Genomic DNA, 13,591 nt, shown 5'->3' on the forward strand with positions numbered 1-13,591 from the left:
GATAGCGTTCACGTCCTCCACCATTTTGTAATAACGATAAGGAACAAACTTGGTGGATTGTGGTGCTAAGACTGTACCCATAAGAACCCCAGTATGGCCCTTCTCACAAAATCATTATCATATGACTGAGTATCAACAATATTTTTTATCAACTCATCGATGAGGATTAGGCCTGTTCTTTTGTCTAGAAACCAATTCGGAAAAAAAATTGGCATCTAGTTGTACTGTTGCTATCATGCTACTGACATCATCACCCTCGTTACGTAGTCCGAATATGTCATAAACATCTTCATTAAGCACACCGATGCCGTCGGTATTTGACCGAATAATAAATCGCTTTCTACTACTATCATATGTTGTAATCATAAATTCCAATAAATTTTTCCTCATTTTCACTGAAGGAATTCTCAACATACTGTCCAAATTTGTGCCACGTAGCATCATGCGCTGTCTGGGTGTGAATTTTCCCACCAATTCGCACCACTTCTCAACCGTGCAGTACACATATCCCAATTCTTGCATTCTAAATAAGATGACAGTTATCTAACTAGTTACGAGATTCAAAAACATTATATATGGTTTAATACCATACCTTCCGGCGTCTCGACGTGCACCGGCAGCCCCCGTTGCCTAACCCCACCCAGTGTGGGTTAGTCGTGGCAGCCGCGCGCCCTCTGCCCACACCAGCGCGCTAGCTGACGGCCCGTCCTAGGGTTTAGGGTGCCGGCGACTTTGCCGAGACGGCACGGCCGGGCCTGAGATCCAAGTCGCGCGCAGATGCCGGATTGTATGGCCGCCGTCAGGCCGTCAGGGAAGGGAGTTGGGACGGCCACGGCGGTGCGACCGTCGGATCGGGGAGGGGTGAGGACGTGCGTGGAGGCGGCGGGGTTAGGCGGTCCTGGGGCGAGGTAATGGCGGCCTGGTTTCCATGCCATGCACGCACGTACGGCGTCATAGACGTGGTCACGCCATAGTGGGCCACTTGGTCCGTCCCGTAAAACTACTGCCGGCTGGCCCACGATGCATTTATTAAAAACATGCATTGTACGTTAACATTTCAGTTTAATACCACATCGCTAAGCCGGCGCGCCGTTGACTCCTTTATATAATTTTCTTTTGGTCAATGCACAAACATCTCAGTTTGTGGGACTCTATTTGGAGGATATGCAGGATCGATGTGAGTCTTCACCTGCTCTGAGCTTGTGAAGGTTCACATGGATCATGCATATTCTTCAAAAAGAGAGCCATTATCTCCGATGTTGTTTTAACGTCAGAAAATATTAATGCATTTTTTAATGCAATCATTCAATTTTTTTGCACACGCACTCATCATCAGGGCCATCATGCGTTCTTTTTTCGGACTCAGCCGGTGGACCCCAAACTTTTTGCACACGCACTCATCGACAGGTCCATCATGCGTGCAAGTTTTCATAATTTTCCGGCACCGTATGCATTTCCTATGGTTTTCCCCGTCAAACACACCGAAAACACTGACCGGGCGTGACGCAACGTGCGTTTGGTGTCCGACGTCGTTCAAATCTTGCGTGGGACCCTAAGATGGGCATGCCCACTGCCTCCCAAAATTGGGTGACGTTTCGTGCATGCCACCTTGTACCACCAATGCAACCGGCACTGATCGGATATGAACGATGTCAGCCCCGTACTGCATTCTCTTTTCGGACTCAGCCGGTGGACCCAAACTTTTTGCACACGCACTCATCGATAGGTCCATCATGCGTGCAAGTTTTCATAATTTTCCGGCACCGTATGAATTTCCTATGGTTTTCTCCGTCAAACGCACCGAAAACACTGACCGGGCGTGACGCAACGTGCGTTTGGTGTCCGACGTCGTTCAAATCTTGCGTGGGGCCCTAAGATGGGCATGCCCACTGCCTCCCAAAATTGGGTGACGTTTCGTGCATGCCACCTTGTACCACCAATGCAACCGGCACTGATCGGATATGAACGATGTCAGCCCCGTACTGCATTCTCTTTTCGGACTCAGCCGGTGGACCCTACACTTTTTGCACACGCACTCATCGATAGGTCCATCATGCGTGCAAGTTTTCATAATTTTCCGGCACCGTATGAATTTCCTATGGTTTTCTCCGTCAAACGCACCGAAAACACTGACCGGGCGTGACGCAACGTGCGTTTGGTGTCCGACGTCGTTCAAATCTTGCGTGGGGCCCTAAGATGGGCATGCCCACTGCCTCCCAAAATTGGGTGACGTTTCGTGCATGCCACCTCCTACCACCAATGCAACCGGCACTGGTCGGATATGAACGATGTCAGCCCCGTACTGCGATCTCTTTTCGGACTCAGCCGGTGGACCCCAAACTTTTTGCACACGCACTCATCGACAGGTCCATCATGCGTGCAAGTTTCCATAATTTTCCGGCACCGTATGAATTTCCTATTGGTTTCTCCGTCAAAGGCACCGAAAACACTGACCGGGCATGACGCAACGTGCGTTTGGTGTCCGACGTCGTTCAAATCTTGCGTGGGGCCCTAAGATGGGCATGCCCACTGCCTCCCAAAATTGGGTGGCGTTTCGTGCATGCCACCTCGTACCACCAATGCAACCGGCACTGATCGGATATGAACGATGTCAGCCCCGTACTGTGTTCTCTTTTCGGACTCAGTCGGTGGACCCCAAACTTTTTGCACATGCACTCATCGACAGGTCCATCATGCGTGCAAGTTTTCATAATTTTCCAGCACCGTATGAATTTCCTATGGTTTTCTCTGTCAAACGCACCGAAAACACTGACCGGGCGTGACACAACCTGGGTTTGGTGTCTGACGTCGTTCAAATCTTGCGTGGGGCCCTAAGATGGGCATGCCCACTGCCTCCCAAAATTGGGTTACGTTTCGTGCATGCCACCTCGTACCACCAATGCAACCGACACTGATCGGATATGAACGATGTCAGCCCCGTACTGCGTTCTCTTTTCGGACTCAGCCGGTGGACCCTAAACTTTTTACACACGCACTCATCGACAGGTACATCATGCGTGCAAGTTTTCATAATTTTCCGGCACCGTATGAATTTCCTATGGTTTTCTCCGTCAAAAGCACCGAAAACATTGACCGGGCATGACGCAGCGTGCGTTTGGTGTCCGACGTCATTCAAATCTTGCGTGGGGCCCTAAGATGGGCATGCCCACTGCCCCCCGAAATTGGGTGACGTTTCGTGCATGCCACCTCGTACCACCAATGCAACCGTCACTGATCGGATATGAACGATGTCAGCCCCGTACTGCGTTCTCTTTTCGGACTCAGCCGGTGGACCCCAAACTTTTTGCACACGCACTCATTGACAGGTCCATCATGCATGCAAGTTTTCATAATTTTCCGGCACTGTATGAATTTCCTATGGTTTTCTCCGTCAAACGCACCGAAAACACTGACCGGGCATGACGCAACGTGCGTTTGGTGTCCGGCGTCGTTCAAATCTTGCATGGGGCCCTAAGATGGGCATGCCCACTGCCTCCCAAAATTGGGTGACGTTTCGTGCATGCCACCTCGTACCACCAATGCAACCGGCACTGTACGGATATGAACGATGTTAGCCATGTACTGCGTTCTTTTTTCGGACTCAGCCGGTGTACCCCAAACTTTTTGCACACGCACTCATCGACATGTCCATCATGCGTGCAAGTTTTCATAATTTTTCGGCACAGTATGAATTTCCTATGGTTTTCTCCGTCAAACACACCGAAAACACTGACCGTGCGTGACGCAACGTGCGTTTGGTGTTCGACGTCGTTCAAATCTTGCATGGGGCCCTAAGATGGGCTTGCCCACTGCCTCCCAAAATTGGGTGACGTTTTGTGCATGCCACCTCGTACTACCCATGCAAACGGCATTGATCGGATATGAATTTTTTATAATTTTTTCCGTGAATTCAATTCTATATTAAGTAGTGTTTTTAATATAATTACATAATAAATTATATATTAAGTATTGTTTTTAACATAACTACTAAATAAATTCTATATCAAGTACTCTTTTTAAAAAAGGGTATTTTCCAAATTATTATTACTTCTAAATTATAACAAAAACCTCTTTACTATTATGAAAACTACTTTAGGCATTAATGCAAAACACATAAAAAAATAATGAACATTACATAAATTATTGAACATTTATACAATATGTAAGACTTTTCATTATTATTTACACAATACAACATTTATTAAAAATTTACTATTATTTTTGAAACAATAAACACATAACAAAAAAAAATGACACCGGGCGTTGGACGGCCCAGTGACTATGCGTGACGGCGCGCGTGGGCCGGTCCATTGAGTGTGCGCGCGGTGCGGGGGCAGGGTCGGCGGGGGTGACGACTAAAGTTTAGTCCCACCTCACCCGCCGAACGACGCCGCGACTGACTTATATACCAACCTCCCACCACCGTTTCGAACTCCTCTCATCCCCGCCTCGTCCCGCCACTGCCCCGTTGGCCTGTGCTGCAGGCCGTAGTTGGGCCGAAAGGCCGGCCCTTTCGCCACCCGGCTTGATCGGGCCGGACCGATTAAGCGCAGTTGCGGCATGCAAGCACAGGTGGGCTTTTTTTTGCATTACAATTTTATTGCCTTCTATGAGTCACGCGCGGGGGAGGTGGAAGGGGCGTTTTTTTAGTCCCACCTCGCGCCCCGAGGGACGCCACGACCGGCTTATATACCCGCATTCGCACATTGTTATATGAGACAGTTAGTAATAATTTGGTTTGACTTTACACTGCTAGCGGCGGCACTGCCGCACTGCCCGGTCAGTGTAAGCTCATTACACTGTCCGGGCAGTGCGGCCGTGTACTGCTAGCAGTGTAAACTCAAATCATATCATTACTATATGTCTTATTTTTTATTATTTGCCACACTATGCAAATTTCATAAGTAGTATCTACAATATTTTTTTGACATCCTTCAAATGAACCCAAATTACATTAGTGATATCTACCATCATATGTATAATGTCAATAAGAAATAAATTCTGTATTAAGTACTCTTTGAAATATAATTACTTAATAAATTCTATATTATGTAGTGTTTTTAATTCTATGTGAAGTACTGTTTTTTATTAACGGTCGTTTCCAAATTATTAGTTATAGCAATAAACTTATTAATTTATTTTTGACATCCTTGAAATAAACTCAATTTTTTTATAGTGTTCCACCATCATCACTAAGATGCATGCCAAGTTTTCTATCTTTTTTATCGCTTTATGAATTTTCTATAATTTTTCTGTGAAAACAGCACATAGCACACCCCAAACGTGACACAACATGTTTTTGGTGTTCAAATATGTTCAATTCTTGGATTGAATGTCAGGGTCACCATACCAACTCACTTGCAAAAGTTGAGGTCATTCCGAATATATCGAAAAATTGACCTCCTTCTCTGGAGACCGTTCGGGCAGGACTGAAGGACCCGTTCGAAAGGAGTTTTTTCTCGACATCCTTGAAATGAACTCAAATTTTTTTATAGTGTTCCTCCATCATCACTAGGATGCATGCCAAGTTTTCTATCTTTTTTTATTGCTTTATGAATTTTCTATAAATTTTTCTGTGAAAACAGCACATAGCACACCTCGGACATGACAGAACATGTTTTTGGTGTTCAAATACGTTCAATTCTTGGATTGAATGTCAGGGTGACCATACCAACTCACTTGCAAAAGTTGAGGTCATTCCGAATATGTCGAAAAATTGACCTCCTTCTCCGGAGACCGTTCGGGCAGACTGAAGGACCCGTGCGAAAGGAGTTTTTTTTGACATCCTTGAAATGAACTCAAATTTTTTTATAGTGTTCCTCCATCATCACTAGGATGCATGCCAAGTTTTGTATCTTTTTCATCGCTTTATGAATTTTCTATAATTTTTTCTGTGAAAACAACACATAGCACACCCCGGACGTGACAGAACATGTTTGTGGTGTTCAAATACATTCAATTCTTGGATTGAATGCCAGGGTGACCATACCAACTCACTTGCAAAAGTTGAGGTCATTCCGAATATGTCGAAAAATTGACCTCCTTCTCCAGAGACCGTTCGGGCAGGACTGAAGCACCCGTCCGAAAGGAGTTTTTTTCGACATCCTTGAAATGAACTCAATTTTTTTACAGTGTTCCTCCATCATCACTAGGATGCATGCCAAGTTTTGTATCTTTTTTATCGCTTTATGAATTTTCTATAATTTTTTCTGTGAAAACAGCACATAGCACACCCCGAACGTGACACAACATGTTTTTGGTGTTCAAATACGTTCAATTCTTGGATTGAATGTCAGGGTGACCATACCAACTCACTTGCAAAAGTTGAGGTCATTCCGAATATGTCGAAAAATTGACCTCCTTCTCCGGAGACCGTTCGGGCAGGACTGAAGCACCCGTCCGAAAGGAGTTTTTTTTGACATCCTTGAAATGAAATCAAATTTTTTATAGTGTTCCTCCATCATCACTAGGATGCATGCCAAGTTTTGTATTTTTTTATCGCTTTATGAATTTTCTATAATTTTTTCTGTGAAAACAGCACATAGCACACCCCGGATGTGACACAACATGTTGTTGGTGTTCAAATACGTTCAATTCTTGGATTGAATGCCAGGGTGACCATACCAACTCACTTGCAAAAGTTGAGGTCATTCCGAATATGTCGAAAAATTGCCCTCCTTCTCCGGAGACCGTTCGGGCAGGACTGAAGGACCCGTCCGAAAGGAGTTTTTTTTGACATCCTTGAGATGAACTCAATTTTTTTATAGTGTTCCACCATCATCACTAGGATGCATGCCAAGTTTTGTGGCTTTTTTTACTTTATGAATTTTCTATATTTTTTTGGTGAAAACACCACATACCACACCCCCGGACGTGATGCAACATGTTTTTGATGTCCAAATACGTTCAATTCTTGTATTGACTGTGGGGGTGGGCATACCAACTGACTTGCAAAAATTGAGGTCATTCCGAATATGTCGACAAATTGGCCTCCTTCTTCGGAGATCGTTCGGCCAGGACCGAAGGCCCCGCACGAAAGGAGTTTTTTTCGGACAGCCTTGAAATGTACCCACATTTTTATAGTGTTCCACCATCATCATTAGGATGCATGAAAAGTTTTCTAGATTTTTTATCGCTTTAAGATTTTTTCATAATTTTTTCGTGAAAACACCACATACCACACCCCGGATGTGACGTAATATGTTTTTGGTGTGCATGCATGAAAAGTTCTCCGGAGACCGTTCGGGTATGAGAGAAGGTCCCATGCATGCGTTTTGCGACTGATTTTTCTACAATTTCTGTGTCGATTATCGTCTCGTAACGTTGAAATGTATCTTTCCGTTTATTTTTTTAAGTTGCACAACTAACATCAAATTAAACATACGGATTTTTTTCTTCAGATGAGCGATTCCGAGTTCATTCATAATTCAAAATATTTTACATAACCGTAAACATAACCGAGCACTGCTCTTACATAACTTAGACCGAAATTTAAATAGAAACCCTAACACTAGACTACTCGTTGTCGCTGGCGCCAGTGAGGTCGACAACCGGGGCCATACCGCCGGCCTCTCCTTCGCCGTCGTCGCCGCCATCGTCGCCACCGTCGTCGTCGTCGTCGTCGCTGAAATCCCACCAGTTGTCTTCCCGCGCCTGCTGCTCCTGCACCGCCGCTATGGCCGCCAGCCGCTCTCGTTCCTCACGAGTGGCCGCCGCCGCCTCCTCCTCTGCCGGCCGGGCCAGCACCGCAAGTAGCCCCGGCGTGTCGTCGGGGTCTCCGTCTTGCGCGAGGGCGGCCTGCGCCGGCGGGATCTCGACCATCGCCGGGGTAGGGGGCGCCTGCTATGCCGGGGCAGTGGGGGCGCCTGGAGGTGCGCTGTGGCGGCGGCGACCATGGGAAGTGCCGGCCTCGCCGGTAATGTCCCCGACGGTGCGGCCGGCCACCGCGTCCCTGAACGCGCCGAGGACGATATCGAAGTTCTTCCCGCGCCAGAACCTGTGTCGGGCCCTCCGGCTGTACAGGCCGCCAGGGAACACGCGGAGCTACTCCCTCGTTGGCGGCGGTCCCATGGTTGGGATGCCGTCCTCCCCGATCCGTCATGGCCTCGGCAACTTGGCTGCCGGCGGCACCATCAGGCCGTACCGGGCCAGATCCTCCGTGTCGCTGATGGTCAGGCTCAGCGGCCAGACGCCGCTCGGCCACGCGCCCTCGTCGGAGTCGCTGGAAGACATTGTCGGCGAGGAGGGGGGATGGGCGGGCGAGGAGAGGAAGAGAGATGGGCGGGGCGAGGGATATGGCACGGCGTGGTGAGGGGCTGGCGCGGCCTTTTATAGACGGCGGGGGAGGGAGGTGGGCGGGCGAGCCATCGATGGCGCGCGCCCCGAGGGAGAGGCGGGCGGCTGGCAGCACGCGCGGTGGCGTGTGAAAGCGAGGCAGCGGCGGCGTGTGAAGGCGCGGCGCGGCAGCCGAGGCATCCCTGGCGTCTGGGCGCGGCAGCGGTGGCGTGGGAAGGCACGGAGACGGCAGGCGTGGCAGGCGATGCGTCGGTGGCGGGTGAAGGCGGGCGGGCGGTCGCCGCAGCGGCGGCAGCCGACTGGTCACGCCAACTGCCGGCCCGAGGCGGAAGGCTGGCGGCAGGCGCCCGGTCGCCGCATGCGTGGCAGTGGAGGGCGCGGACTACGAGGGTAGCAGGCGGGCGGTAGAAGATCAGCCGCGAGCAGTCGGCGCCTGCATGCACGCCGCCATTACTGCAAAGCAGTTAATTTCACGGCGATACGACCGTCCGCGTCACATCCACACGTACGCCCCACCGGTCAACGCCGACTTTTTTTTAATAAAACACGCCCTGCATCTAACATACTGGGCCCGTGGATGCTAACTGCTCGGCTCGGCTCGTGTGCTCACGGCTGCCAAGCGGCTCGGCTCGTCCCGCAGTCGCGTACACACAGGCGCGCGGAGTATCGGCGTGGATGCGCGGGGGGTAATTTTTTTTAAATAAGACGATCGTGCCCCTGGCAGCGAAGGGGTATGGCGGAATCTCAGTCCTTGATGTTTAAGGAGGGTGTACCGAAGCAGAAGTCCACATTTAAATAGTTTTTAATCATCGACGATTTGATATACCATTATTTTAAGCTCATGGACTTTAAGAAGGGGCGAAAGTTTTAGGGAACAAGGTTGGATGGCCGACTCCTGCATCACTGTCCGCGGACTGCTCTGAATCAATCCACGGACGGATAGTCGATGTTGGAGGCGCCCTTAGATCCCTTTTACGCACATCAAACCAGTTTAGATAGTTCAGAGTATGATGCCCTAGATTAGGCAATATGACAACATAATTTTCATAGATGTGCCCTAGTTATTGTACATTTAAGTGAGTGAATCAAGCACAAAGAGGAAAAGAAAAAAAGAAAAAGAAAATATCCACACGAATCTCGATGTAAGATCAATGACATACGACTTAGATGTGCAATACTTATGGCATATCTAGATGTGCTTTAGCAAAACTGATTTTCATACTATATTAATGCTTTAGAGACACCCATATTTCTATTAATTAACGCCCTAGATTATGGCGGGCAAACCCGTATTTCTATCAACCATCCCGATTGACGATCCCGTTCCTCAATCACAACTTGATCTAAATATACATAAGCAATTCCTAACATATGTTGGCTTCTAGTTCAAGGTAGTTTTCCTAGGTTTACATCACCTGAAAGATAGCAACAGGAGGGAAGAGTAACAAGATGGAGTGGAAACGGGTGGAACATAACTATACGTGACAGAGAAAGAAATATTGTGTGTTGGTTGTTGCTTGCTCAGCTCGAGGTCCCGGTCTTTCACTTGCAGCTTGCAAGTGGCTGCATAAAGTATTGCAATGTGTACATCATCTCACTGTCTACATTAAGTATTGCAATGTGTAGAAGTATCTAGTACCGTATCATATCTCTTTGGTGATGCCACCGATAGTTCCAGGCACTTGAAGTGTGAGTATTCCTTGCCAACTTTGAAATAGTCATTTTTGGTCCAAGCTGGTCCATCTAGCATGCTAGTGATGTATTACCTCGGTCTCAAAACTCGATACATCCGTATCTAGACAAATCTAAGACAAGAATTTTGAGACAGAAGGAGTATTTATATATGTATTCGATTTGTCTACATTTCACTACGATAGCATGTGGTTTATATCTATGTTTGCTCCTGGTTAATGGTTGCAGTATAACTGTATAGCATCTCTCTTTGCTATAGGGCAGACTTCTCCTGAAATTTGCACCCAACAAGTATAGTATTTGGATGTGACCCATGTGGATCCTCTACTGGAATGTCATCTGTCATCAGGGGCCATATTTGGTAAGTTTCTTTGTTGCTTAGCTCAGAGCTTTAATATCTGAAAAGGACAGGATTCTAACTACCAACATTTTCTAAAAGGATTCCAACCACCCAAATGTTCTGCCCATTATTTCTTTCCATAAATGGGCTGCCCTTTCTCTTATTTCAAGAGGCAGGATACTGTTTTTCCGTTGAGACCACACATGATTCTTTCTTTCTTTTTATAAAGCAAATACAGTAGCAAATTTTATAAATCACAAACTGACTGTGTAGGTCATTCTACGCGTCAAGGCGTGAATTGTGTATCCGAGATCCAAGATAGTACGATTGCGAGCTCTGCACATGTGTACACTCATGCATGTACATATCGAAACATAAAAATATACTTTCATATTCATACGCTTCTACGTCGATCGGTGATGAGGTATACATATTCTAGTAGTGCAAGTGGCACCGTGTTTATAAATGTTTAGTGACCAGTCAACATTCATTTAGATTACTGTTGAATTCAAAGCTCACAACTTGGAATATTTTGGTGAATGAGACTTGAACTGCCGAGTGGATTGTAGTATCATACTGAAGGTCTACATCTGACGATGAGTTTGTAGAATAGCAAATTGTAAATGGTTACCTCTGGGTCAGGTAGCTTCGAGACCTAAAAACTACTCATGTAAATGCTGGATTTAAGCTTTATAAACCAGTAACTACTCATGTAGAGTACTTAGTAACAAGCAAAAGTTGACCTCGTAGTATCCCATGTAGAGTCCCTCACACTATGCACTCTTGCCTCAAAACAAAAGTACACATCGTCAACTGTCAAGGCTGCACGCCACATTTTATTATATAGCTGACACATCTATAGAAACATGTACACGCACAGTCAACTGTCGAGGCTACACGCCAATGATACCATACTTTGTTGCAACGAAAAGATCTAATAACACATGCTCCACCTTACATCCAAAAAATTTCAACCGTATACTTTTTAAGAACTGCATGCATCAAGTGGTTGACCCAAAATTTCTTAATTAATGACAAACTAAATAAGGAACTTTCATTATTTAAAAACCGTTAGGCTATGGGTCTGTTTGGATTGTGCCCATAGTCAGCGTGTCAAAATCAGGCATGCCAATAATTTGCCAAACTATTTCGTCACCAGCATCGTGCGGCTCATGCCAACAAGCAGGCATAAAAGATGAACCAAGTGGATGAAAAATTAGTGTGGATAGAAAAGGTGCTCCGATCCAAACACTTGCTCATGCTAGCTCACCGCCAAAATTTAGGTAGGGCAGCCCGGCTGCATTGCAAACAGACTCTATATTTCGCTCTTTGGCGAGCAATAGCTAGCGCTCGTTAACAGAAACTCCACGCATGGGCTGGTCCAATATGTTTCTTTATTTGCTTTTTCGTAGTCACTCTCCTAGCTTCGACCCGAGAAGTACGTCGGTATTCTTTTTGTTTTCTTGTAGGCGCTTAGCCCTCCTAGGGTGGATTGGAGAAGTTCTTGTTTTTGTTTTTCTGTTTCGACTTATTTTCCTTTCTTTCCTTTTATTTTCCTGTTCTTTTGTTGTTTCATTTTTCTTCTTTTATTTTTCATTTCTCTTTATTTATTTATTTTTATTTCATGTTTTCTCCGATTTTTTATTTTCTTGTTTCACATTTTTCCTTTTTTTCTATGTTCTTTCTTATTTTAATTATTTTTATGGGAGTAGTACATTATATTATCATCCGATGAATGATTTTTTAAAGCATGAACATGTCTTTAAGATATATGAACATTTGTCAACATACAAACACATGACTTTTGTCTTTTGACATATTTAGAAATAATAAACCAATCACGTAATTTTTTTCCATGCGTTCAAGAAATGCACATATATTTGATTCAACAAATATTTGCAAAAAAGTGTACATGAGTAATAAAAAAATCAAGCAATATATGAAGTAAATGTTTAAAATTTATATTCATCAAAATATTGAATATGGAAAGAAATGTTCATATATCTCAGAAAAGATGCTTACGTTTTGGAAAATAATGTTCACTTATTTTTTTATAAAAATCATTTATCTTGTGAAAATATAAATATATTTTATCTAAAAGAACAGAAAAAAAGAGAAATCAAATATATGGAAAGAAATATGTCAACGCATAGGTAAAACATATTCATGCAAAAAAAATGTGTATGTAAAAAGGTTATGTTTCCATATGTTAAAACAAATTTCCATCCGTTCTTTTAAAAATCCATCCAAATATTTTTAAAAAAATTATATATGAAAAAACAAATGTTCATGAAATTTATTAAAATTTTCCATATGTTAAAAGAAATTTCCATCCATTTTTTAAAAAAAATCACACATTACTAAAAATACTCGTCTAATTAAAAAAGGGTTGGAATATTTTAAAAATTCTTAGGTAATTTTTAAAATATTTCCCGTGCAACTAGAAAAATGTTTTTTTATTAAAAAGGTATTTATAAAAATTATCTATTAAAATATATTCATACATATATAGAATATATTTTTTTCATGTTTAAAATAAATATATTCACATACTAAAAGGCATATATGAATCTCGTAGAAACAATACTCATGTGTATCCAAGAGGACAGAGGAAAAAGAAACAAAAAAACTAAATGTGAAAGGAAGAAGGAAAAAAGACAGAATCAAAATGAAAATAAAAAATAAAACCAAAAGGCAAACAAGTAGAAAAGGGGGAAAGGAAAAAAGAAACATAAATAATGGAAAACCAAAAAATGAAAAATAAAAGGAAAAGGGGTGGAAAACACAAATAGAAACTAAATAAATAAATAGATTATATTGTTTTACTGTGTTGGTTACGCTTCACGCAGTGGCGAGTGATCGACGGGAAAGTGGAAACCCACCAGTTCACACTGGAGCCGACGAGTGCTAGAAAATGAGAAAAACTATTGTTTGGGCCGATAGAGACAGGAACGACAGAGGGTGGGCGCTACCTATTACCCGCTAAGAGCGAGGCATAGACGCACCCAAATGATTGATCTTCACCTTCTTCATATTGGAATGGCTCTGCCATCAGGGCCTAGTGTGGGTCTACAAATGTGCTCCTTTAGTTGTATATCTACTGGTTATAGGGAAAGGGGTTTAGCGAAAGGATATATTGCATTCAATCTTTTTATGGACCCCTAAAAAATCAAACTTTTTTTAAAAAAATTGAAAAGGTAATTGTGTTTTTTTTTCATTCCAAACAGAGATGAAATATTTGCCTCATCTCATCAAGGAGAAGTT

Source organism: Triticum aestivum, chromosome 7A (genome assembly GCF_018294505.1).
Source record: "Triticum aestivum cultivar Chinese Spring chromosome 7A, IWGSC CS RefSeq v2.1, whole genome shotgun sequence".
NCBI lineage: Eukaryota > Viridiplantae > Streptophyta > Magnoliopsida > Poales > Poaceae > Triticum > Triticum aestivum.